Here is a 23,886-nt window from a genome sequence, read left to right as displayed (position 1 = left end):
GCAGCGAAGTGATTTGAGAGCCAGCACCTGCAGCAGCGTGTTGGCTGCAGCTGGGCAGCACCAAGTGGCCGAGGAAGGGCCAGCTGGAGCAACTGCAGAATTAAGGCCGTCATTTAAAAGAAGGTGGGGAACAGGCTCCCTCTTTTTTCCTCTTCACCAGGAGCATGAGCTGTGCAGTGATGCTGCTGTTGGTGGGGGCCTTGCTCCTGCTCAGGCCATAAGTGGAGGTGGCACTTCTGGAGTCGGTGCTCCAAGCAAGGGTGGCTTCTTCCAGAAGCATGCAGAATGGAAAAGGACAATGAAAGGTATTGTGTGCTGGTGAAGGCAGCTGGGGCAGCACTAACAGAGAGTAGGTGAGTGTATGGGAAGAGGCACTGGGTAGTGCTTTCTGCCCTGATTGCTTGTTGTGGTAGCTGTGCCTCCTTACTCCATGTGTGGTTGATACCCTAGCTGTTAAGGCCATCTGCCCACAGTTATTTCACTGCAGCCTGGCCAGATCACATCAACTAATTGCACTTATGGGTTTGGGGATGTTGCCTCTTCCTTTCTGAACAGCTGGAGAGTGCTCTGCCAAGGGCTGCTCGTGCTTGCCTCTGGCCACCGTGGCACACAGCCTGGCCACTGAGGTCTCTGCTGGTTGGATGCATTTCTTTCTCTTGTTAGATTTTCCCCTTTTCTACAGTGTGTTGTTGGACCTTCTTTTCTCCCTGAATTCTAACACTTTCTTCTTGACTATCTGCCCAAACTAAATTTAGTCAACAACCAAGTTACTGGCTCCTTATTTCAGTGTTAATTGGCATTTGACCAGATACTCCAAAGTTGTGCTGCATAATAAGGGATGAATTCATGATTTAGAACACTCATTTTTAATTCTAAAATCAAAACAGTTCTTGTTTACACTAATGTGGCTTCAGACAAGGAAACTGGGGTTCTGGAAGGACTGTGGTGGGAAAGCTTTGGAGACCCCCTCTCCCAGCACTTTATAGTGTTTTTTTTTTTTTTATAAAACTTATTCTAGCTGTTGTACATATTTTTTCTTCACAATGTTATTCAAACACAAGGGTGTTGGCTGTTCATAGTATTTATATAACCATTCATTAGCTTTGGACTGTTTGCATCATCACCCGCCCCCTGCACTTTCCTTGAAAATGTTGTGGAAGACTGCTCCAGGTGGGCAGAAATACCTTTCCTTCCCTCCCAACCATCATATAGGTCACTGTAACCTTTTAGCTAAGAGCATTGTACTTATTATGCAGTTCACTTCTGTCGGGTAAACTTCTTAGGTTCGTGTTTTTCTTGCTTACATTTCTGTAAATTTGAAATGACTCAATAGGCTCAACAATCCATTCCTGTTTAATGGAAAGTCAACTCAATTTTCCTCTTTCTACGAAGTGGTTGGGTCTCCAAGGCACACAGAAAAGACCATGTAATGATCTTGTATATCTGAAGCTTGATTTTGCTGACTTCTTTTGTAGCACTACAGATCCCTATAAAAAATACTGCACACTAATACTGTGTAAAAAAAAAAAAGGTACTTCTATCCTTCTTTACTTTTAACTAGCTAGTATTAGAAATTAATATTTTTAGAGTTTTTACATAAAATTTTTTGTTGGTGGCTATCATGAAAACATTGTCCAAAATCATGTCATTTGCCTGCAAGCAGGTTTTGTGGTTTCTACATTAATGAACCCCTATTCTTGCCATTACTACCAAGCTCATATCTATCTTTTGTACCTGATTTTCTACTGCTCAGGCTGTTCTTATTTGCCCCAGTCTGAGTCTGAGAAATTTTGTCACTTTTCCGTAAGTACTGAAGAATATTGCACTGTACACATACTTCTCTCTCCCCTATGCTCATAGGGGAGAGAAATCTCTCCCTGTCTGTTTCTTTTATGTAAGCATGCAATTTTACCAGCAGTGAACTACCCTTTCTGGCACTTTACTGATCTCATGAAATGGCCTCTATTTCATGAAAATCTGTAAAATGTATCCATAAATAATTTTATCTTGATATTCTGATATTTCCAACAACTGATGACTGGAAAATGATGTTCAATCACTTACTGGTCTGCAGTCTGCACATTCATCCTATTTGATCTGTGTGAAAAATGTGTAAGAGTACCATAGGTAGAGCTTTTTTGTGGAAGTGGGAGTAAGTGGCATCTCAGAAGTATTTACGTCTTGTTTTTTCCTCTCTAGTCAAAATTCTACACAGCAAAACCTAAATACAGATGCCAAAGCATTTTGAGAGCAACTGGAAATACAATACAAGGTGATGTAGAAAAGATGAAGCATAAATAAAAATATGAATGTGAATGTATTTGATAATTTACATGAGAAATTACACTTGAAAATATAATGCATTTACTTTCAGAAGGTCTTTGTTTTCTTAAATCCTAAACCAGAGTACTTTCCAATTCTTTGTATTTAATTCCTGCAATTTAAGTCTACCTCTTAATCTCTTTGGGCACTGGAACAGGCTCCCCAGGGAAGTGCCTGCTGGAGTTCAAGAAGTGTTTAGACAATGCTCTCAGACAGTCTGATTTTTTTTGGATGGTCCTTTGGGGGCCCAGGAGTTAGAGTCTGATTCTTGTGGGCCCCTTCCAACTCAGGGTATTCTGATTCTCCCATTGTAACCCTTAGCATTGTCTTGTGCCCTTTGCTATATTGCTATCAGGTGTTCTGTCTACCCTGCAGGAAACCATGACATGAATGTTTTGCAGGATGCATGCACAAAACTGCACAAAACCAACAGCAGTTCTTCAGCATACAAACATCTTTTGCTGCTTGTGGAAAACTTGCATACAAATGGCCATACCTCCAGTTTAGAAAGACTACCTTTCACCCCATTTTAAATTCAAAGTAATGACTTAACATATAATTTCTTAAATGGTTGTTTTTTGCTTAACTTACCCTTCATCTTCAGATTTTTTCCATGACCCATGTTGACAGAGCTGTGACAAACCTGGTCTGAATTCAGCTTTGATCCCACTTTGAACAGCAGGTTGGACTATAAATCTCCTAAGGTTTCCCAGCCTGAATCATCAGTCTGATAGGTATAAAATTTTGGTCCAAAAAAAAAAAATCAGTTGGCCATAACATATTAAGCCAGTTAAATTAAATTTTAATCTACATACTGACTATTGAGCTACAAAGCTTTAGCAAAATGCTTTGAGCATGAAATGTTTCAATTAAATCACTTAGACAAACTCCTCAGATTGAGGACAGACCTTTTGGCAGCCCAGATGGGTTCAGCCCGGGATCTGCCTTCAGAGGTCTCTGAACTTCTGCCTACACAGGGAAGTTCTGAGGCACCACCAGGATGAGCAATGCAGTGCAATGGTGTGTGTTTGGGGTTGAATAGAGTCCACAGCTCCTTTGTACTTCCACCTGGCTACTTTTATATAATGCACTCAACGTGTGTTATCTGAGATTTCTTGCCGTGCCCTAATTGTGGGATTGTCCTTGTCCTCTGGTAATAGCCCTGTAAAACAGACTCACCCTATGGAACAGATACCAAAGATGAGATGATTGGTAGCTAAAGCAGAGACTGCTTTCAGGAATGAAGTGCTCTTTATCAGCTGAGTCAAAACCAAGCTATGTACCACTGATTCAGTGTCTCTGGAAGGGGTCTCTCCAGCTGTGCTCCTTTGACCTGAGATCCTATTTTGCTTTCAGTTTACACAGCAGAAGCAACAGGAAGCATGAGCTAGGCTGGATAGTAGCAGTAATGTTAAAGAAAAGAAAGGGTAAGCCTGCAAAAATCAAAATGGGTCACATTTAACAGAGCCCTAAATACGAGGTGATGAGGACAATGTGGAGCTTAATGGAGCAGAGAGCTGACAGTTTGTATTGAAGGTTCAAGCCATGCCTACTTAGAAAGAACAATAGACTTAAAAACAAGCATGGGATGAACAGCAAGAAATAAAGACAAAAGTAAGGACATGAAGTTTAAAGCACCTCTGGCACTAGACTGTGCTGAGCTGGGTGGTCTGTAATTAGTATAAATAAATAGTATGAATGAAAGCTGGTTATGGCAAAACAAAATATTTGGTTAATGCTAGTTCTCCATCATGGGAACAGTGGTGAAGCTGTTGATGAGATGTAATTTCATGGGGTTGGACTTCGAGGCGTCACATACAAATCTTTGAGAGACAACCCATTACCATCCTTTAAAAATATCTTGAGTAAAGACCATTAGTTACACGTGTGAGGCTTGTAAAAGCTTGAGCTCAGTTTGGAGCGATGGGCCTATTATGGAACATTTCATGGACCACCTCATGAATAGAGAGGCTCGATATAAATCCAGAGCTTAAAGACTGAAACATTGCACATGTCCTACAAAATGGCAGTGTCCAATTCAATACTTTTGTGCTTCTTTGAAAATGGAAGCAAAGTTGGAACAAACAGCAGCTAAAATTAACACAAGTTCCAACTCCTTCGCCTGTGGCTGCTGATTCCTGTTTCTAAGGAAACAGACAATAAGCTGGTGTAAAAAGGCATCTGAAATACTCCATTTGAAGTCTAATACTATTGGGCTGTGCTCTGTAGGCTTTATGGTAGACTTTTCTCTGCTTTGTGACAAACTTTCCAATTGAGACAACTGGAGTTTCCTTTGTAGTGCTGAAATTGTGTATTAAACAATTTTTGCCACATTTTAATTGTCTTTCAAGCATATCTTGAGGACTGCTTCTGGTCTGGTTTATTGTTGCCTTATTATAATCTTTTTTTGGGTCAAAAATCAATCAGCTGTGGAGCAGGAGAGCTCACAGACCTTGTTTTAGCACTCCATCCCTCCCCTAAGCATGAACTTCCCACCTTCCTCAAGCCCTGGTCCCAGCCTGAAGCTCAGAGGGGTGGTGGATGGTCATCAGTGCTGGCCAGCTTGGTCTTGTCTAGCTTGAGTCTCTGTCCAGGGAGGATTAGGATGTCTTGCTCTCCTTCCAAGCATCTCATTGTGCTTGTCCACTTGCTAAAAGGTTGACAGAGACTTTTGGCCGTGTGTTTTAGCCTGGGCCATCAGGAAAATTCAATTACTTGGGCAACCACTATCTTACAGGGCAGGATACCAAGTGTTTTGTCATGTGGGAGCTTTTGCTGGAGGAGAGTGGAATTTGTCATCTCCACACAGATGGTTTCATTTGCATTCAAGTTTCAAAAGACTGCAGGGCCAATACAAGCAGATTTCAGAGCAGAATTTCAAGTGGGATTTCAAGCAGGTTGCAGAGCACAGGATGCGACGGGGAAATGAAATGGGGGAAGAGGAGAGGAGAGCTTCATCCAGTATGGAGTACATATGGTTAGAGAAGAGGCAGTATAGCTGGAGCTGTTTCCACTCTTATTTCTTCTGCCTCCGCCTCCCTTTACCTTCACCCTTGTTAACAAATTTAATGATCGTAGGCTGAGGGATAATTTTGCACATATACTTGTTAAGAAAATGTAAAAGCAATGTAGTTGTTTCTTTAGTGTTTCCATTTCAAATCATTCCCTTCTGCCCCATGTCAGTGCTGCATATCCCCTTCTCACCCTCTGGTTTTATTCAGGCTTTAATCTATCATTGTTTCTCTGTACCTGTAAAAATGTCTTTCATTTCCCCCTTTCCCTGTTCCTTGCTGTTTTTCATCCAGGCTGTGTTCTCTTCCTCTGAACTTTTATCTGTGTTCTCCCTTCCTCTCTCTGCTCCCGTCTCCCACACTTCTGGTATTTATTCATTGTGCTGCTGTCTCTGCTCACACACATTTTCCTGCCTCCCTCCAAAAATGACACATTTATGAATCAACATAAAAACTTGTTCCAGCTACTCTTCCAAAAAACAGTGCCATGCAGGCGGTGCCTTCTCTCCAGCCACTCTCCCTCAGTACCAAGTCTCCTGCTGGCAGTGGCTGATACTTATTTGTTCATATGGATAGTCTAGGCAATAGCTACGTCTCTTTCTCCTCAGATTCTGCTGTAAAATGCAAAGGTACAATTATCGGGTACACACTCCTCCTATTACTAGTCATTTGTTTCCTGCTAGTTGGCAGCTTGTTCCCGAGGCACCATCATTTTGCATTTTTCTTTAAAAACAGACAACTTGGATTCACTAGAACTGCATTTAAGACATAACATTGCAGTCTTATTACTCTTACCTCTTAATCCTAGTGTCTCCTCCACTTCTGCATCTAATGCTAATTCCTCTGTTTCATTTAAGCTCTTCAGGGCAAAATCCAGGTTTTATTCTACATATACTTAGATTGCTCTAGACCTCATAAAGACTTTGGGTATTAAAATGCAGGTCTTTGGGGGGCAGGGCCCCAGTCACCATACCTTATATTACATCGTATAATCTGCATTGATCAGCCCCTTTCCTACCATCAGAATCTCTCCTGCTTTTACCTGTGCTTACAGCTGAAAACAGAGCACAGGCAAACTCCATCCTACCCTAATGCTGTGCATGAGCTATGCCTTCTTTCCACGGAAGGCATCTATCTCAAAGGAGGAATGCACCTCTTCATGTCATTTCATCTAGAACAAGGTGGAGTAGCGAGGAAAATCAGCTTTATCCTTGATTTTTCTTGGGAGTCCTTGAGGGTTAACACTGAACTTTTACTATATTTTAATGTGGGAGGGATTTTTAATGTGCTTGTTTTGCATGAGTATACTTCAAAGGAACAGCACAGAAAATATTCTGAACTATGACTAAGAACCAGTGATCAGCAGAATAATCTCCATCTGTTTTGCAAAATCAGTTCTTATGCAGTTGGCCAATAGAAGTATTTCCAAATGAAATGGAAGCATCAAACAAACACATCTGTGATTTAGAACCTCTCAGTAGCTGGTTCATATGTGAAACAAATAATGATCAGAAAGGACATCTGTTACTGCTTTCAACAGGCAAGAAGCCTAGATTTGCAAGCACCTTGTTTTGACATTAACTAGTGTATGAGGAGACTAATTTTTCCGTGAAAAGGTTATTAAAGTACCTAGAAATGGTAGAAGAATTTGGAATAGCCACAAAGGTAAAACTAATTTAAGTAAAATACAGCAAATATGTACAAATGGTATGTTGTTTCCCTTTGCCTGTTTTATTACTCCAGATTTATGATGCCCATTCCTGGAGGCACATTTTCAAAAGCAAATGATAAAGATTCCAGACCTGATCCAGTGAAGATGTAGGTGAGTACATCACTGATGTGCAAGCTCAAAACCAGGGCTTAATAGGTCCTTTCTAAATGCTTGCCTGATGTTTATACCACCTAAAACTTGCTACTTGGTTGTTTGTTTTTTTTTTAAACAAAAAAAATCCAAATGTGCCTGTAGTTCTTTATGCCTAAATACGTGCTTGCTCAGGTGTGGACTTCTTATAGCACTACTTTGTCGAGGCACCTGGTGGATAAGCTGTTGCTATTCCGTGTGGCTGCCCTAGGAAGCCCATGCCAGATGTCCCTCTGTGTTGGTCCAGGGATGTCCTGCTCTCGTTCTTGGTGCCATGAGGACCTACTGGTCTATTCCTCTTTAAGCCTTCAGCAACACAAAATCTTTGCTAAAGTTTGTCTTGTGTCTGACTGCATAGTCTCACGGTAGCATTTTCTTCTCCTTTTCTCTCAGAAAATATTATTCTCATTAACGGGGCTGTCAAAACATTGCTTTGCCTGTTTATGTGTGCTGCTGCTAAGCAGTTCTTGGTAAGTTTGTCCTCGGCATTTCTGTGTTTCTTCAGATGTTGAGTTGCATGGTTCTGGGCCTTGAGAAGTCTTAAAAACAAAATAAGGCACACACTTCTCCTCCCCCCTCCCCCCCCCCAAAAAATAAACAAAAAACTCCACTCAATTCATAACCAACAAACAGAAACCTGAGCTGAATGATGCAGTTTTAAGCAGTGAGGCATTAGGCTTTTCCTGTCCTTGGCAGAGCTCAGGACCCTTAATGATGTTCGCTGTCATCCACGTCGCTGGCTGTGCCTGACCCTGCCGCGGCACCCTTGTGCCTCTGGATGACCCCCTCGTGCCTGAAGTTCTGTTCTGTGTGCTTGAAAGCCTGTTTCATCTCACATCAGGTATGTGGGATTTGTGCAGTGATGGCTCCTGCAGCACTCCATCAGCTGGAAGTTACCAGTATGCCTGGTTTGTCCAAAATGCACATGCGAAGGGTAAAGTTTGGGCCCAGCTGAAGTCCAGTGTGGTTTTGGCACATGACTGAGCAGAAAGTTGTTGAAGTAAAACTGCAAGCAGCTTGATGAGGAGCTGAACAGAGGTGTGCATGTTCGTGGGGTCAGGACTCAGCTGCAAGCACCTGCCTCGGAGACTGCAGCCTGTGGGAAGCTGGTGCTTCTGCAGAGAAGGGCAGCAGTGTCTGTGAGTGAGCTGCAATTCCAACGTATGTGGCTGAACAAGTGGTCTGAAAGCATCTGCTTAGCTGCTGCTTAGAGCCAGCAGAGCTAAACTGCAGAGATGTCTTGATTTATTTTTGCTTTCTTCCCTGAGCTCTTGAGGGTGCCCCTCAAATAAAGGGGCCCAGCAGTGAGGTCCTTACCCAGCAGGCTTGGCCATTAAGCATCCTCAAAACGTATTCCACCAAAAGCTGCAAGATCAGACCTAGAAAACATGAGCAGAGGGGAGGATATGTTGTTTGTTTTCCTTCACTTCTTCCTCCTCATTGCAAAACAGTTTGGTGTGAAATTGCTAAAATGAAATATGGTGGAACAGCCCTCATGTCTCTTCTGCCTGAGTGCTTTCAGCCTGTCACCTGCTCCCCTGGGGGCTGCCGTGCTTCCTGCCCACAGGCTGCCTGGGGAAGGGACCCCCTGTGCCCCCCTGGAGGCCTCCAGGTCCCTGGGGCTGGGCAGGAACAACAGAGGGGGATGCGACAGAGCAGCACGGGCAGTCGTGGCTCTGCTCCAGTTACACATAAGATACGTTAACCGTCCTGGAAAAAAGGTGGTTAACAGCTTTGCTCAGTATTGGGGAATATGTTTAAAGTTGATTCTTAATGAGAGGCACTTTCTGGCACCTAAATGTACTGAAGAAATGCGGTCCCAGATGATTTGTCTGCCCTTTCCTTCTTAATAAACTAATCTTATGCTGAAATAAAATACCCTGTGCTAGGGCAAGATAGGTGTAGCCTCTGCATTCCCTGTAGAGAAATGATCTTACTCCTTGTGATTGTTTCTTAGATTCTACCATGAGCTTTAAGCTCTCTAAAACCCAAAACTTCATGTTTGCAGGGGCTGCAGAGCCTGTGCCTGTTGGAGCACTCCAGGTGGAGCTGCCTTGGGGTGTCCCCTGGGCTGCGGGCTGAGCTGCTGCTCGGTTTTCCTGGGTATTTAACTGGACTGGGAACTGCGCTTATCTCTTGCTCATGAGTTTTACTGCTAAAGGCTGTAAAATAAGTCTTCACTGAAGTGAAGCCAAATGTCTTGCAGCTTCTGTAACCCCCATGAGTGTGGATGTTGCAAGTCTGTTGGTAATTTCAAGTTCTTTGCTTGCTGTCATTGCTCTGGAGAGCGCACGGACCTCTCTGGAGTTCAAGTCTGAGCATATTCAATAAGAGTGACAATGGAAGTAAAACTGCGAAATCATGACATAAGGTAGTAAACTTCTTATTTTTGAACATTTGTATAAGGTTAGATTATATCAATTTATGGTCTACATCTGCCATACTTCACTTTTGCCACTGTCAAGAGATGCACAGCATATTCTGATCTTTGCATGCTAGCACAATATAAAATGTCAAGAGACAAAAGAATAGAGCTTGAATTTCTTTGTACGATCACTTGATAGTCATGTTGCTTTTTTTTTAAAAAAAAAAAAAGTGTTTCCTTCCCTGTTAATGATACAGCACATCAGCAGCTCGGAATCCACTGGGGTTCAAAGCAGAACTGTAGCTCTGCCACTTTCTCCTAAGTTACACCCAGTTTTGGGATGGCTGCAGATGCCTCATGGCAGCTTTCTGGTGTCACTGGTGTTGTCATGTTATTAGCAGGCAGATGTGGGATTGCTGCAGTGGGGAAGATGTTGGCGGGCAATTGCCAGTTCCCAAAGCATTGCACGTGATCCTATACGGCTCTGATCCTACATGGCTCCAGCCTGGGGAGTGCAGACCTACCACATCTATGCTAACTTGCATGGGGCCTCTCACTCTCAGCTGCTACATGCAGTTTTTGGTCTGATGCAGCAACAGTTCCTATCTGCAGAATTATAAAAGGGTTCTGAGTTGTTTTATTTTATTTTTTTTTTTTTTTTAATCTGGAACAGAAATGTAATTTTAAGCATGTACTTGTGAAACTAGAAAAGTGGAGGAAAGAAAAGTGAGACTGTAAAATGGGCTGGGGACTGGGGAATTAGCTCCTGTGTCCAAAATGTGGATCTTAGTCCTATATTTAAAGTGGGAAAAGTAAGGACTGGGGTAATGGAGACTTGTACCCAGATCTTTTGCAATGCCAGTGCTGTAAACAGCACACTCCTGGTAAAATCTGCCTCCATTAAAGTAATTAAGGAGACTTTCACATGTCAAAGTATCTGCTACTCAGTTCAAACTCTTGTATCTTTTCTTTTTAGTGATATATTTTCCTCTTGTTGCTGATGAGTATAGTGACGAGCAATACTATCAGTCTTGTCTAAGTGCTACTTTTCTGCAACAGATTTTCAATGTTCTGGCATATTGAAGGAAACACCAGTATGGAAACACCTGTTTCCTCCAGAGATGCCATGTCTGCCCGTATCCCTTCAGGGATGTTGTATCTTCACGGCTGGCACCCAAGAGGGGAGTGGTTGTGAGAAGTCTGAGTTTGCAGGATGGAATTAAAAATTCCCTTTGATCAGTTCAGCTCCTTGAAAATTACTATAGAGAAACATTATTTCCAAAATAGCGTTATTGCAGCAGCACAACTCTGCGTCGTGTCTGGATATGAAGGATGGCTGTTGGCAGTGCTGTTTAGAAGATCACATCAGTGTGTTGCTCTGGTTCCCATTCATTCATATCTATTAGTACTGGGGTTATAACATAAATAAATCATAGCACTCCACCAAGCTGCAATAAACATATTACCCAAGCAGAAACGAGAACAGTGGGGTGGGCCATTACTGAAGATAAATGGCCAAGTTCTACTGCTAAGTGCTCAGGCTCCTGAAGCACAAGGGTGTTTTCCCAGTAAACACTGAAAGGTAAAATTAAAGTCTTTTCAAAGTCTAATAAAACTTAATACTTTTGTATTATAAAGAATATTCTAAAGAATTCTTTTATTCTCCCAAGTTCTTAGAATTTATGGTGGGACTAGTACTGAAACCAGCTCTTTTGGCATCTTTATTTCCCAGGTTCCAGTATCTGTTTGCAGGTACTGCGAATTTAATATCAGTTTCAACTTTTAGCCAGTAGACTCCAAGCAGTCATGGTTAAAGTGTTGCTGGCTACAAAATAAATGTATATTATGTCTGGGGTAAGAAGGAAGAGCGGAAGCACGTTTTTATTGAAGCCTTTGGCAAAAACAATCTTAGTGCTGCTGCTAACTGTTGCCTACAGATGAAAGCCACGAGTTAAGCAGTGCTTGAAACCTGAGCCAGCCCACCCACCAGGGAGCTGGAGTCCTGCTGAGCCCAGAATAGGGATGTGCTGGGATGCAGGCACAGCCTGTAATTCACGTTAGCACAGCCCATCAGATGCTAATTCAACCATTCTGCTCTGCTGATCGCATCACTCTGGGACAGCGGTTTTGCAGCATGGCCACCCTGTTTTGAGTGGATTAACTTCAGCTGGGTGGCTGGAGGTGATTGTTTAAGCGAAAAATGAAAAAAAAGGAAAAGGCTCAAGCTTCTCAGGTAAGATAGGATTTACTCTCCTGGATGAAGATACCAAGTAAGTTATGCCTGTGCGTGGATGTGTGCTTCAAGTAAGCCACAGCTCTACGATCTCTCCCTGAAATGCAGCAGCAGTGCACCATACAGTAACCACACGATTACAGTCATAAAAAGGAGGTTGGGGGAAAGGCTTGAAAGAAAGTGGCAGTGACAGACTGTGACTAAATGCTGTTAGTGCTCCTGCTGCATGTGTGTGCAAAGCCTATTTGAAACAGAAGAGACAAAAGTGAGGTATCTCAGGTCTGGTCTTAAAAAATCAAGCCCAACAAACAAGATAACATTCTACCAAACTAACCCCTTGGGAACAAAACAAAAAAAAAGCTTTAGCCTTTCAACAAATAGATCAATATTGCTGAAAACTGAAGAAACCAAAGTAGCCCTAACATCTGCAGGAGTCGTGCAGCGTGCCCACCCAGCTGTGCTGCATACCTGCAGTGAGCTGGTGATTATAGAGTCACTCAGGTTGGAAAAGCCCTCCAAGATCCTCTAGTCCAACCTTTAGCCTAGTACTGACAAGTCCACCCCTAAACCATGCCACCAAGTTCTATACCTGTGTTTCCTGAAGAGCTCCAGGGATGGTGGCTCTATCGCTTCCCTGGGCAGCCTGTTCCAGTGCTGCACAATCCTCTCAGTAAAGAAATTTCTCCTAATGCCCAGCATAAACCTCCCCTGGTGCAAGCTGGGGCAATTTCTCACCGTATCATCTCATCTTCTCACTTGGGTATTGCTTGGTGGGTGGGTGTGGGCTGATGCTGGGCTGGCTGTGGAGCTCCCAATTGGGGCTGCTGCCCCTATGGGGACTGGCTCCATGGGATGTGGAGCACAAAAGAAAATCACTGTATTTCCTGTCAGGTGTTTTGTGCCATCCTAACGTAGCTAAATCTCTCACTGTGGATACCAGGAGATGAACCAGAAATGGCTTTGCAGAGGAAAAAGGCGTCCTCTGAGCTGCTGCTTGGGCATGGCCAGCTAAGGCTGGCAGTGGCTGTGACTTCACACCTCATCCAATCCGCACTGAAAAATAGAGGCCTTCTGGAGGTCATTACGAAGTAATGTTCCTGTTGTGGTGGGGAAATAGACCTTTGACTAATGTGGCATTTCTTTCTACATTTAAGTCGCAGAAAGGTCCCCTTCCTGAAAGGTTGCTCAAGAGAAGTCAAAATATTGTTCCTCTTTCCTGTAAATAAACGCTGTAGCTTTTGACAGCCTTCATGGATCTAACTTTAAATTTATTCTTTGTATATGCAGTTTATCAAAAGGGGTTAGAAACATCATTTTAGAACAGTGCTTTGTTGCTCTCTGAAAACACGACGTGTAAATAATATTTCCTCAAGCGTTTAATTTATACTTTGGCTTTTGAATCAGACTTTTGAAACCTATCTCTGTGTTTTTAATATACATTCATCTGACTGACCTGAGTTACCTGCTCCTGGCGAGGCTTTCTTTGTCTGAGGCTGCTGAAACTTGTGATGGGTGCAGGAGAAGTTTCTGGGTGGCAGAGCAGGGCTGTGCCCCTTCTCCAGCACCGTGCTCCCTGCTGATGGGGCAGGGGTTGCTCGAGCTGGGTCTTCTGGTCAAAGTCTACCTTAAATATTCCTCTGGTTCTCAAAGTGGTTGAACACACTGCTGCGAGCCACAGCAGGGCACAGGGCTCAATGCACTGACAGTGGAAAAGCCAGTAAGCTACGTGACTCACGAGCAACATTGGTATTAAGTGTACTTCTCTGTTAATTTCTGTCTCCTTTTTTGACACCCAAATAACGTTAAAAAATGTTTATTCGTTTCCTTCCCAAGGGCCGGATGGAACCCCTGAGCCTGGGGCAGCCAGGGGGATGTGGGAACAGCAACGTGCATGGGGCTCGCTGGGGGCCCCCCAACTGCTGCCAGCAGGGCACGCTGCTGGGACATGTCCACGTGTTGGATCAAGGGAGGTGTATAGATTTTTTTCTCAAATTAATCTAGTGGGAGTTGATCTTTTATTTTGTACATTAATCTAGCAGATGCTAACATCTTCATTACGGACCTTAGGCACTAGAGATGGCAAGGATATTTCAAGTCTGGGTTTTCACATTATCTGGCAAAGTATATTTTTTGTGAAAATATAGCCAAAAGCAAAAAGGCACCAATACATTTGAGTGGTACTATCCCAAGCATTTGATGTGACAAGGGTTTTAGAGTCAAATTTTGGCTTTGCTCTTTTATTTGTTATTTTTTTCCCCTAAAGCAGGTAAGTGAGAGAGCTCCCAGTGTGTACAAGCTCTCCAGCCCCTGAGGGGTTAGGTGCCTGTGTACTTTAACAGCTCTATAGGAATGTGGTTTGAATGATGAGATATATGGATTGTTTTTCATCTTAAATTAGCTATTAAGTGGTGTCTGGCTTCTGTGGATGAAAAAACAAAAAACAGCACAGAGGGAGATTGACCCATCCTTTTTTCCCACTGGCTGTGCACCCAAGCAGTGTCTGGAAACCCCCATCAGATTTTTCTCTTTCTCTCTGTAACACCTAAAGAGAAACAAACGAACAAAACAAAGCTTGATAACAGAAGTGATGAAACAATTTATTTTGAAAATTGGAGGCTCTGGCAGCAGGCTGAATGTCTCTGCACAGGCTCGGCCTCGTGCCCAGCCAGGTACCTGGTGGTTTTCTTGGGGTGTAGCAGCAGCTGCCTGGCCTTCAGCTGGGCGTGCAGGTGGCACGGGGCTCCCGATGGCATCGGCGTGCTGCTGTGCCCTCCCTGTGCCCCTGCCTGGCAAGGTGGCCAGAAATAACAGGGACAGAAATAACTGCTTTTCTACCATAAATATCAAGTCACTAGTGGGGGGGAAAAAAATAAGGATTTAAAAATGAAGGCTAGATCTTCCAGGTGCTTTCACTCTCAGCACATCTCAAGGCAGCTTCCTGCAAACCTCTCTCTCTCTTCTCTTTGTTATTCAACGTCTTGGTAGTATTTCTTCTGTGAAGTTTATTTTCTGCAGTGTTACTAACAGCTTGTAGTCTTGTGGCTCTGTGGGACGGGAGTTTACCCACCCCTTGCAGGCATCCACTTTTATTTACTCTGTCAGAAGCACATTTGGGCTTTACACTTGGAAAGTAAGCATTAACAGGCCTGTGTTTCAAGGAGGTGCTGCACTGGTGTTATATGAATTTAATTATTTTTTTTCTCACCTCCTATGATTGTAAATCTATGTGTGTTTTTACCTTAATTTTATCTTAAATGAATGAAAAAGAGGCTTGGCCTATTGAAATTAGACTGTTTTAATCACAGTACCCAACAGTGTAAGGGCTCCCTTACCCCACAGCACGCAGGCACCATCATCTCTAGTGATTCCTGCCAGCTGCTCTCACTTAGGCAAAGTTCTCATTTTAGCTTTAAAACAAGAACCCCAGGACTTACTCTTTTTCCTCCTTGGATGGACTCCCCCTCCCCATGCAGGACAGCATCCCACCGCTGTCCCCTTTCCTTCTCCAGCTCCCGCACCCCACGAGGCATTGTCCCGCAGGGAATGGGGCTGGCAGGCAAGGGCGAGCTGCCTCTGCTCCTCGGCACCAATCCTGCTGGGGATTTGGTCCCATGGTCCGGAGCCTTTGGGCCTGCGTTGGCCTCAGTCCATCGATGAGGTGTTGATGTTGCTGCTATCAGCAGAACAGCTGTAGCTTGGGTTTATACGAGGTAAGGACAATATTTTTTTTTGATAATCTCAAATTGTACTTGCCAAATAAGTAATGCCTCAGATAATTCAGTCCAGGATAAATTTTTTTGTATAGGCATACAGATAGGGTGCAGAGAGGTGTTGGCAGCTGCAGTGAAGGGCAGCATCCCTCACACCGCCCCATTCCCATACCCCTGTGGCTGGGCTCCAGAGCCACAGCTCAGCCCCCCCCCAGCTGAAACCAACCTGTTGCTATACCTTTTTGTTTGTTTTTGTCTCCTTGCTAGAGTGGAATCAAACTTTGGGGTTTTATTTGTTTGTTTGTTTAGCGAGGGAAGAAATAAAAACACACCCAATATATTTCTGCCATAAACTTGCAACCTGCCAGTAGTAACTGGCTGGTGGGACTCAGATAAAGCTTTTCAGGGGTTTTCCTTCTCTCACGTGTTTACAGCATCTCCATTTCACAGAACGAAATTGAAATAAGTGCAAATAAGTGGTGAAGTGATTTAAAAAAAAAAAAAAGCAATGAGGTTATGAGGTCAGCACAATAAGGCGTATCTGTTGCTAATTTGGTACAGAAGTGAGGTGACTATTGCTGAAACGTGATGCTGGAGAGCAGCCACATAGCTCGCTGGGTCCCAGAAGAACACCGGTGAGTTATTTCTATGGATTCAAACACAACTCTGGTCTGTGCTGTCCCAGCTGACATCCCCAGGTAGGAGAGCAGGAAATCGATAACTCCTGCTGCTCTCTCGCATTTATTGCGGCTCCGTTACTGGTGGGAGATTTTCTCATTGTTTTCTTTTGATCACCTGGTGTCGATGTTCCTGGAAGTTTTGATGTTCCATTAATATTGACAACTTTATTTTTTTTTCCCTTTACATTTTCCCTGCTGCCTACTTGAGAGGTTACATTGGCTTTTCAGCATCTGTGTCTTCCCATCTGGCTCAGTGAACCTTGGGCAGCACAGCTGTTAGCAGAGCAAACAGGTATTTGGGGGTTCGGCGCTTACTGATGGCCAATTTTTCAGTTAGTTGAGCTCTGCGTCCATCCTGCGTAACTGCAATTACTCCAGTTTTTTAACACCCCATCTATTTTGTTAATGAGAAATTATTTTCTTCCTATCTAAACCCACCTTTTCATTTTTCTGCTGGTTAAGAAAGTGCAGGCAGTGCAGGCTCTCTGACACAAGCATCGGGTGACACCATGGCATTGAGCATCAGCTGTTATTATAGTGCTATCTGGGGATCAGGGCGTTTTAACAGCATAAGGCAGTATTTTATTTGGCCTGAAGAATCTTTGGTACTGCAGTGGAGTGAGAAGAAATAGCAGTTTAAGTTGGCACATTTGCTTGATAGCAAGAGGTGAGAGCAGCTGGCACAGGCCAAAGGCTGGGACTACTCGGAGTAAAGAAATGTTGGTGAAATTCTGTCTTTAATGTGTAAAAGGGTATTTCAAAGGCATGAAAGTGCATACTCACATGCCTTGGAAATAACATCTCAAGTTTGACAAACTTTGGGGTGAGGAGAGGGGAAATATTCCAAACATATTGAAAGCCAACACTTGTTATCAGTATCAGCCTGAAGTCAGGGCTGGCTTGCTTTCCTGAGATTTTTTTTCCTTCTCTTAAGAGAAAAAGATATAGAAACTCAAGTGGCATTTGGCCAGCTCAACTGACAGCTGTCTTCATTTGTATCTGGGCTGTTTTTATCTCAGACCAAATAAAGTGCTATAAACAGATTATACACCAAATTTTGGAAGCTCACTCCAGAGTGCCCCTGTGCTGCTGATGGGATGGGGCCTTGGCTGGGTCCCATGCTCCCCAGCTCCAGGTATGCACAGCGGGTGGCACTTGGGGGCTACCTGGAGTCACCTTGGTGATATGACTGTAATGTGTATGGGAACCCATCTGTCCCTGCTATCTGACAACTTTTTTAGTGTTTGTCTCACCGCTCCATGACTAATTGGGTTATGTTCTGGAATTTTTCTGTGCTCTGTTTTCTAGTGTTATTTTTAATATGATGTCAATATTTTAAAAGAATTCAGAAAACATTTACTTTAACAAGCTGCTCTGTGAAGTTCCTCATGCAGTAGCAGCACTTGTAGTACACTTCTGGGGTGTTTTCCCCCAAAACCCTGTCACTAGTTTGCATGGGCCAAACATATTTATGAAGGACAGTAGTCACAAAAGGACTGAACAAAGCTGAGCCCTTATGGCCATGTAGGTCCTTCCAAAATTCTTGCTGCACGTGTGAATGTGCAAGAAATAAAACACAGCCAGAGCATCTCCCCTGTAACATCTCCTCACCTTGTTTTCCAAGCGAGCGGGTTCACCGCGGGAGTAAAATCCCTGCTGATGCAAAAAGTCCCCGAGTGTCTCTTATTCAGGGCCCAATTAGGGAGGAATTGCAAAGCACTTTCACCTGGCGTGTTAATATGCTTCTCTGATTTCTGACTTATGAGCAAAATGTACTTCATTATAGGTGCTCTTTTGCTTACCTTCCAACATCAACTCCTTTCTCGGTCTTTTTTTCATTTGTTGATGTGTTACACACAAGATGCAGAATAGCTCTTGGGCAACTCCTTAATGTAGGCAAGCCTTGAATGCATGAAACCTTGTTATCCAAGTTGTGGGTAATCTGAAATTCATATGTTTCCCCCGAATCCAAAATTCATATAGAAATTAAATGTAATCCCAAGCGCTGGTTATCTGAGTCCTTCAGACATCCCTCAAGACATACAACTAATCAGGATCACTGGTATGCAGCATTTAAGCATCCTAATTTTATTCAGTCAGGAAAAATATCATTTAATAATAAAAACCATAGCATGGTAAGTCAGCTGGATCCTTTTAGCAGGCTTTAACGTTCTCATTTTCTTCTTAGCATTTGCCATTAGGATCAGTGAAAAGGATTTGACTTATGCTCTTCTAGATACCCCTCTTTGGCAAAGAGTGGCAAAAGCAAATCTGTAGGTTTAAAAATCAGATCTAGCGTTACATTTTCAGAAAGACCTACCATTTTGACAAGGATTTTGTAGTTGTTTTTTTAGAAGCTGATGGCAATATGTATTAGCAAGCACACATTATTCAAAGCTTAGCTTTGTTGAATGACAGCTCATTTCACAGTTTACTGAAACTTTGTGTACATCTTTTTAACGCCAAGGAGGCGAAAGTAGGCGGGGAGGACAGCACTGGCAGAGCTGCAGAGCAGGCGGGAAGCTGCGTGCTCCCAGAGAACCCTGGCAGGAAAACACTTGTGGAAAGGGAACGTGCCTCTGCGGTGCTTATGCTGCTGATGGGGGCTGCCGAGCCCCAGCCCCCTAACCAGCCCATGCAGACTGGCCAATGCCCGCTCATATAAGCAGATGAAAAGGCACCAAATACTCTCATTTTTACCCTATAGATAGAAAGGGTTGTGAGGTTTCTGGTGTGTGTGTTCTTATACAGCCCAGAAGGGCCATGTCCCACCTTTCCATCCCCATGAGCTATTTCTCACGTGCTCCAGCAGTGAACGTGCCTTTCCTTTTATTTGGCAGTGTGTTATGATTTCCATGACAGCCTCTGCAGTGACGAAGTTCTATCTTTTGGTTTCTTTGTTTGTTTATTTTGGTTTAGTATTCTCAGCTCGAGTCACATTAACATAATTTTCCAATCTTTTCTACCAGATTTAGTCTGTGACAGACTTGTATATTAGCAGCTCGTCGGGAAGGATGGTGCAGATGCAGAATTTAAGAAGTCTGTTATTGTCCTAGACCAAGCGACTTGCGGATATGTTCTGTTTTCTCTTTCTGCCATCTCTTTCACTTCTCTAACTCAATATTTTTGTTAAGAGAATATACTGGTACTTTGTGCTCTGCTGGAATTGCTGTTTTTATTAGAGGCATCGGAAAGCCATCACTGTGTTGTATTTTCTCCCATCATGCCTGGACACTTTAACTCTCGAGCCTTAGTAATTCATCTAGACACGTGGATCCTGCATGCCACCAAGCACTCTACGTACTGCACAGTGGTGCTCTTCAGCACGTTATTTAATCCAATTTTTATTCTATATATTTGGAATGCAGTGATATGAGGCAAAGAGCTGAATATCAGAATAACTTGCATTAAAGTTCAAGGGCCTGTGGATAAGTTGAAGTTCTTATCAGTCTGTGTTTTGTTGTCATTTCTATAATGATAATACTTAAATGGTCTGATTATACATTCTCAAATATAGAAATGTACAGTTTCCTGCATGACACTGAGTGAGGGATTTGACCTATTTAAGTCTCAGAAGGAAATAAAGAAAATCTGCACAAGAATTGTCTCCTAACATTGAAGACACACAGACCTGCAGAAATTGCTTCTGACTTCAGCTGTTTCTGCATGTCCTCATAGCATCAGGACACCTTGGGCAGCTGAGAGCTGTCACAGCACCAGTACAGCACTTAAAGGAGTGAAAACCCACAGCCAGATCCGCACTTTCCAGACCCATCTGAAATCCATTTATTTATTTATTTATTTATTTATCTGCAGGGAGCTCCATGGAGCCAAACCTCTCTTCCCAGAGCTGTTGCTGAAGATAATTGGGTTCTGTGCAGGCTCCTGCCCACCTGCTACCAGGGCGCCGTGTCTCAGGCCGTGACAAAGGGTATGTTAAATGCAGAGACTCTGTCAGGGGAGGAAATCTGTGTCCCTTCAGGCAGAATAAGGATTCCTCCACCACAGAGGTTTGGTTTCGGTGGGGTTGGAGCAATGTGCATTGTTACCCCCCTCCTGCTCCCTCTTTGAATGGTACCAGTGCACCACCTTCATTTTCCATTCATTTTTGTTTGGTTGGTTGGTTTTGCTTGATAATTTCCACAGGGAAAGAAAAATGGAATTTTGTGTGGCAGATTTTGGCGAGGGGAAAAAAAAAAAAAAAGGAAAAAATGATTCATAGTCAAGCTGATATTTCATTATTATTTTTCAAGCTCCTGAACAGAAAACTCATGTATTTGCATAACTCTTCAGCTACAACTGTGACAGAAGCACAGGAAGATGGCAAATCTCCAATGCTTGCATGTTGTGGTCTGCGTTCAGATTTTTGTCATCATTCTAAGGAAAGCTGAGTTTCTCAGCACTTACTAGAAAATTTGTGTGGAGTACTGCTGGGTTGGAAAGATGTACGTGAACATTTGTGTGGTGGAGATAACTTAATCACGTACAGGGTGGAGTCTGTTTATAAATGACATGGGGGAGAGTTAGAAATCCTGTGTGTGAGCAGATGGTTAAACCGGACACCAACTGTTACTCTCTTTTGCTGTTTACTGCAGAAAACAGAATGGTTTAAAAGGCACGTTCTCGTGAAACAATGGAAAAATTAATCCTGGATGAGAAGTTACCCTACTAAGAAGAAATGCACCTATTTAAAGTGCCACGACTCCTGGAGAGGCAGAGGAGAGCCTTGCTGTGTGCTGGGGCCGCTGTGCCCACCACTGCCAGGAGAAGAGGAGCTGGGCAGGCTCCGCGGGGTGCTGCCGCCCTCCTGAATGCCTCTGCACAACCTGGGGGCTTTTGGACGAAGCCTGCAAAAGCACAGTTATTTAACCCAATGTATTGCTGCAGTACTCGAAGATGCACACCCCGTTTGGGCTGCCCTCGTGTGTGCAGGTGTGTAAGTAGTTGTGCAAAGCCTGCTGCGCTCAGGGGCTGATGGCAGCACCTGTGGGACGGGGGAAGGAAATCTGCAGCGACTGCTTCCTAGATGGATAAATGTCACTGGGTACATTTGCCTTGCACCAGGAAACATTGTTCTGCCATGCACCTAAGCAGCATTTATAATATCACGATTATAATTTTTAAGTGGGCTTTTTTATACGCTGGAAGTATAGATTAAAGACTACTGCATAATTTTCATGGTGCGTTGTAGCTTTTCCTTCTTTCAAAATGCAGAACAAAACTGCTTTGGAAACAGCAAACACCAGCTGAAGGTTCGCATGGTTACACAACCTAATTATAAACATTCAGCGAGCTCCAAAAGCACAGCGGAGTAAATAAATGTATCACACAGCTGAAGAATGCATCCCTTATTGTCAGATATTTAACAGTTTTGAAAGTAATTAAAAGCAAAGTATCCGTTTGAGTCTGCAATTTAGCAGAAGTTTAAATTTTATTTCGTAAATTGGAACGTAGCTGAGGATAACCCCCTATGCAAACAATGAATATGGCAATGAATACTCAGATTTCTGGAGTTGGAAAATGAGCAATTTCTGTTGAAATGATAAACATAATGATTTATTTTCATTCATCTTATAAAATGAAAGGATACACACATTAAAGAAATGTGACATCTCTTGTTCTGTTGTCGCAGGTTATTATACAGGGGACTGCGATGGGGACTGGACTGCAGGCTGTGGCTCCTTCAGCACAGGGAGCGAATGGACCCGTTAGTTCATTAGCAGCATCTCCCCGCTCTGTTGTTTGGTTTGAGGAACCAAAGTCCATTTTACTGCTGAATTTTATGTGATGCTGGAGGAGGTATTCTTGAGATAAACAGTATTACCCACCAGAGACTGATATGAGATGATAAAAGCCATTTTATTTACGGTATTTTCAGCTATCTTGTCAGTGTAATGTATAGCATCTTGGGAAAATGCTGGATTTATTTTAACCTTGCTCTGAGAAGTGGATTTGCTGTATACCTGTCCACTGAGCCACAGCTCTCGTCTGCTGATTTTTGATGCTGTGATTTACGTTCAGCTTTCTGGGTCACAATAGCTGTGGCAACATACTGCATATTACGCCTCTCCTAGAAGTATAACCATGAAGGCAACGTCTCTTATTTTAGCACTAACAAGTGCATTTACTTCACATTGCCTCGGGAAGGGCAGAGGACACTTATACCTTGCCTACGTAAGGGCTGGTTCCTGCAGCTGCCCGTGCCCTGCAGCCACTGGCTCTGCCACTGTGCTTGCAGGGCAAAGCACATCATGCTAAGAAGGGCCAACTCTTATACCCAACCCACCGCCAACAAAAAAAGTAGCCACTACATGATAGCAACTGCCCTGCCCTGAAAATGAGTCCGTCACATTTTTAGGCAACTTTTCCCTCTGAGGGAAGCCCATTTTTATATCTTACCCAGCCAGGTGTTTGGGCTCTGTTTTTAATTCCAGAGTGTGCTGAGCAGAAGCTCACAATGGTGAGATTGGCAGCCCTGCCACAGACCTTGGCCCAGCCAGTACTGAGTACTGTCAGCAGGAACCTCACATCATTTATGGTGTTTGTGGTGATGACGGGGATATCACAGCTTTGGGTCTGAAGAGAGATTGGCTGTGCGCTCTTCCTGCCAGTGGAGCTCTGTCTGGAAGGGATTTCATCCCAGAACGATGCCCAAGAATGGACCAAAAATGACTGCTGGTGTGGGAGGTCAGTGCTGGCTTTGCTGGTGACTTTTTGTGGGTTTTCCTTTCTGGTTTGCAATTTGTGCCTCTCAGAGACAGTATTGGCACAGCAGCACACCGACCTAACTCTGCCTTTTAACAGCAAAGAAATAGTAAGTACAGCTTAAAAGGATGACTGCTTAATCATAAAAAACTGCCTCCAAACGTTGAATTCAACGTGGTTCCATTTGTACCAAACTCAAGAAAGAAATTTATTATTCAGGTGCAATGAGGCCTCCTATCAAGACATCTCCTCACTTGCTCTCCAGATCCTCTCTCGTCCCTGACCTTTTCCATTTGTTTTCAGAGTTGATGTTGCTTTCAGTGAATGGATTTTAACTGCTGCCTTTCGAGGTTCAGCAGAGTTCTGTAGAGATAAAATTTGAAAGTCTGAAAAATTAAAAGTCTTACCAGAAGAGAAGCAACTTGGAGACAAAAACAACAGACTGTTTTTATAAACCGTTTTGTCACTGTGTAGACTGTTCTGGTTTAAACCTTCTCACATGTGCTAATGTAAGCTGAACTGATTCAGAATAACAATCTGCAGGTGTTTTGTTCACTTACTGTGTGATATGTTGTTGACATTAAAGGCTATTCAGACCATATCTAATATATGAGGACATGTTTTGTCTTTTGCCCCTGATACAACACCATAAATTCTCAATTATTTAGCTCTGAATTTTTTATATTTTAGATTTTTTTTCATTAAAGCTTTGTTTAGAAACATCTGCAGTTTTTGTGAGAGAGCCCCTGATATCGTCCTTATTGAATCAAAGAAATTATTTAAATCTAAATATATTTAGTGAGATATCACTCGAGTTGGCTGTGGCCAGAGCACAGCAGTGCTGGAAGCACGGCGCATTTGGTGGTTGAGCTGCCTGTGCTGACCCCTGAATGATCACCCCGTTTTGCATTTCCCCTGTACCAACACACTGCTGCTGTGCTTCTCCTCTGATGTGTGACCTCGATGTAACGGGTGCTGCATCCTGCCCGCAGCTTCCAG

General features: G+C 43.3%; 1 long non-coding RNA gene across 1 annotated transcript; it reads left to right on the top strand.

The window, feature by feature from the left end:
- The first annotated feature begins 148 nt into the window (after window positions 1–148).
- LOC106020092 (uncharacterized) lies at window positions 149–23,493 on the top strand. Its single transcript, XR_011810196.1, has 4 exons — window positions 149–353; window positions 19,999–20,113; window positions 20,778–21,114; window positions 21,815–23,493. It is a non-coding gene; the product is annotated as an uncharacterized lncRNA (long non-coding RNA).
- Window positions 23,494–23,886: the final 393 nt, after the last annotated feature.

This window comes from Anas platyrhynchos, chromosome 6 (genome assembly GCF_047663525.1).
Source record: "Anas platyrhynchos isolate ZD024472 breed Pekin duck chromosome 6, IASCAAS_PekinDuck_T2T, whole genome shotgun sequence".
In the NCBI taxonomy this organism is placed as follows: domain Eukaryota; kingdom Metazoa; phylum Chordata; class Aves; order Anseriformes; family Anatidae; genus Anas; species Anas platyrhynchos.
Note: the sequence above shows the minus strand (reverse complement) of the source record. Positions and strands in the feature narration are given on the sequence as shown.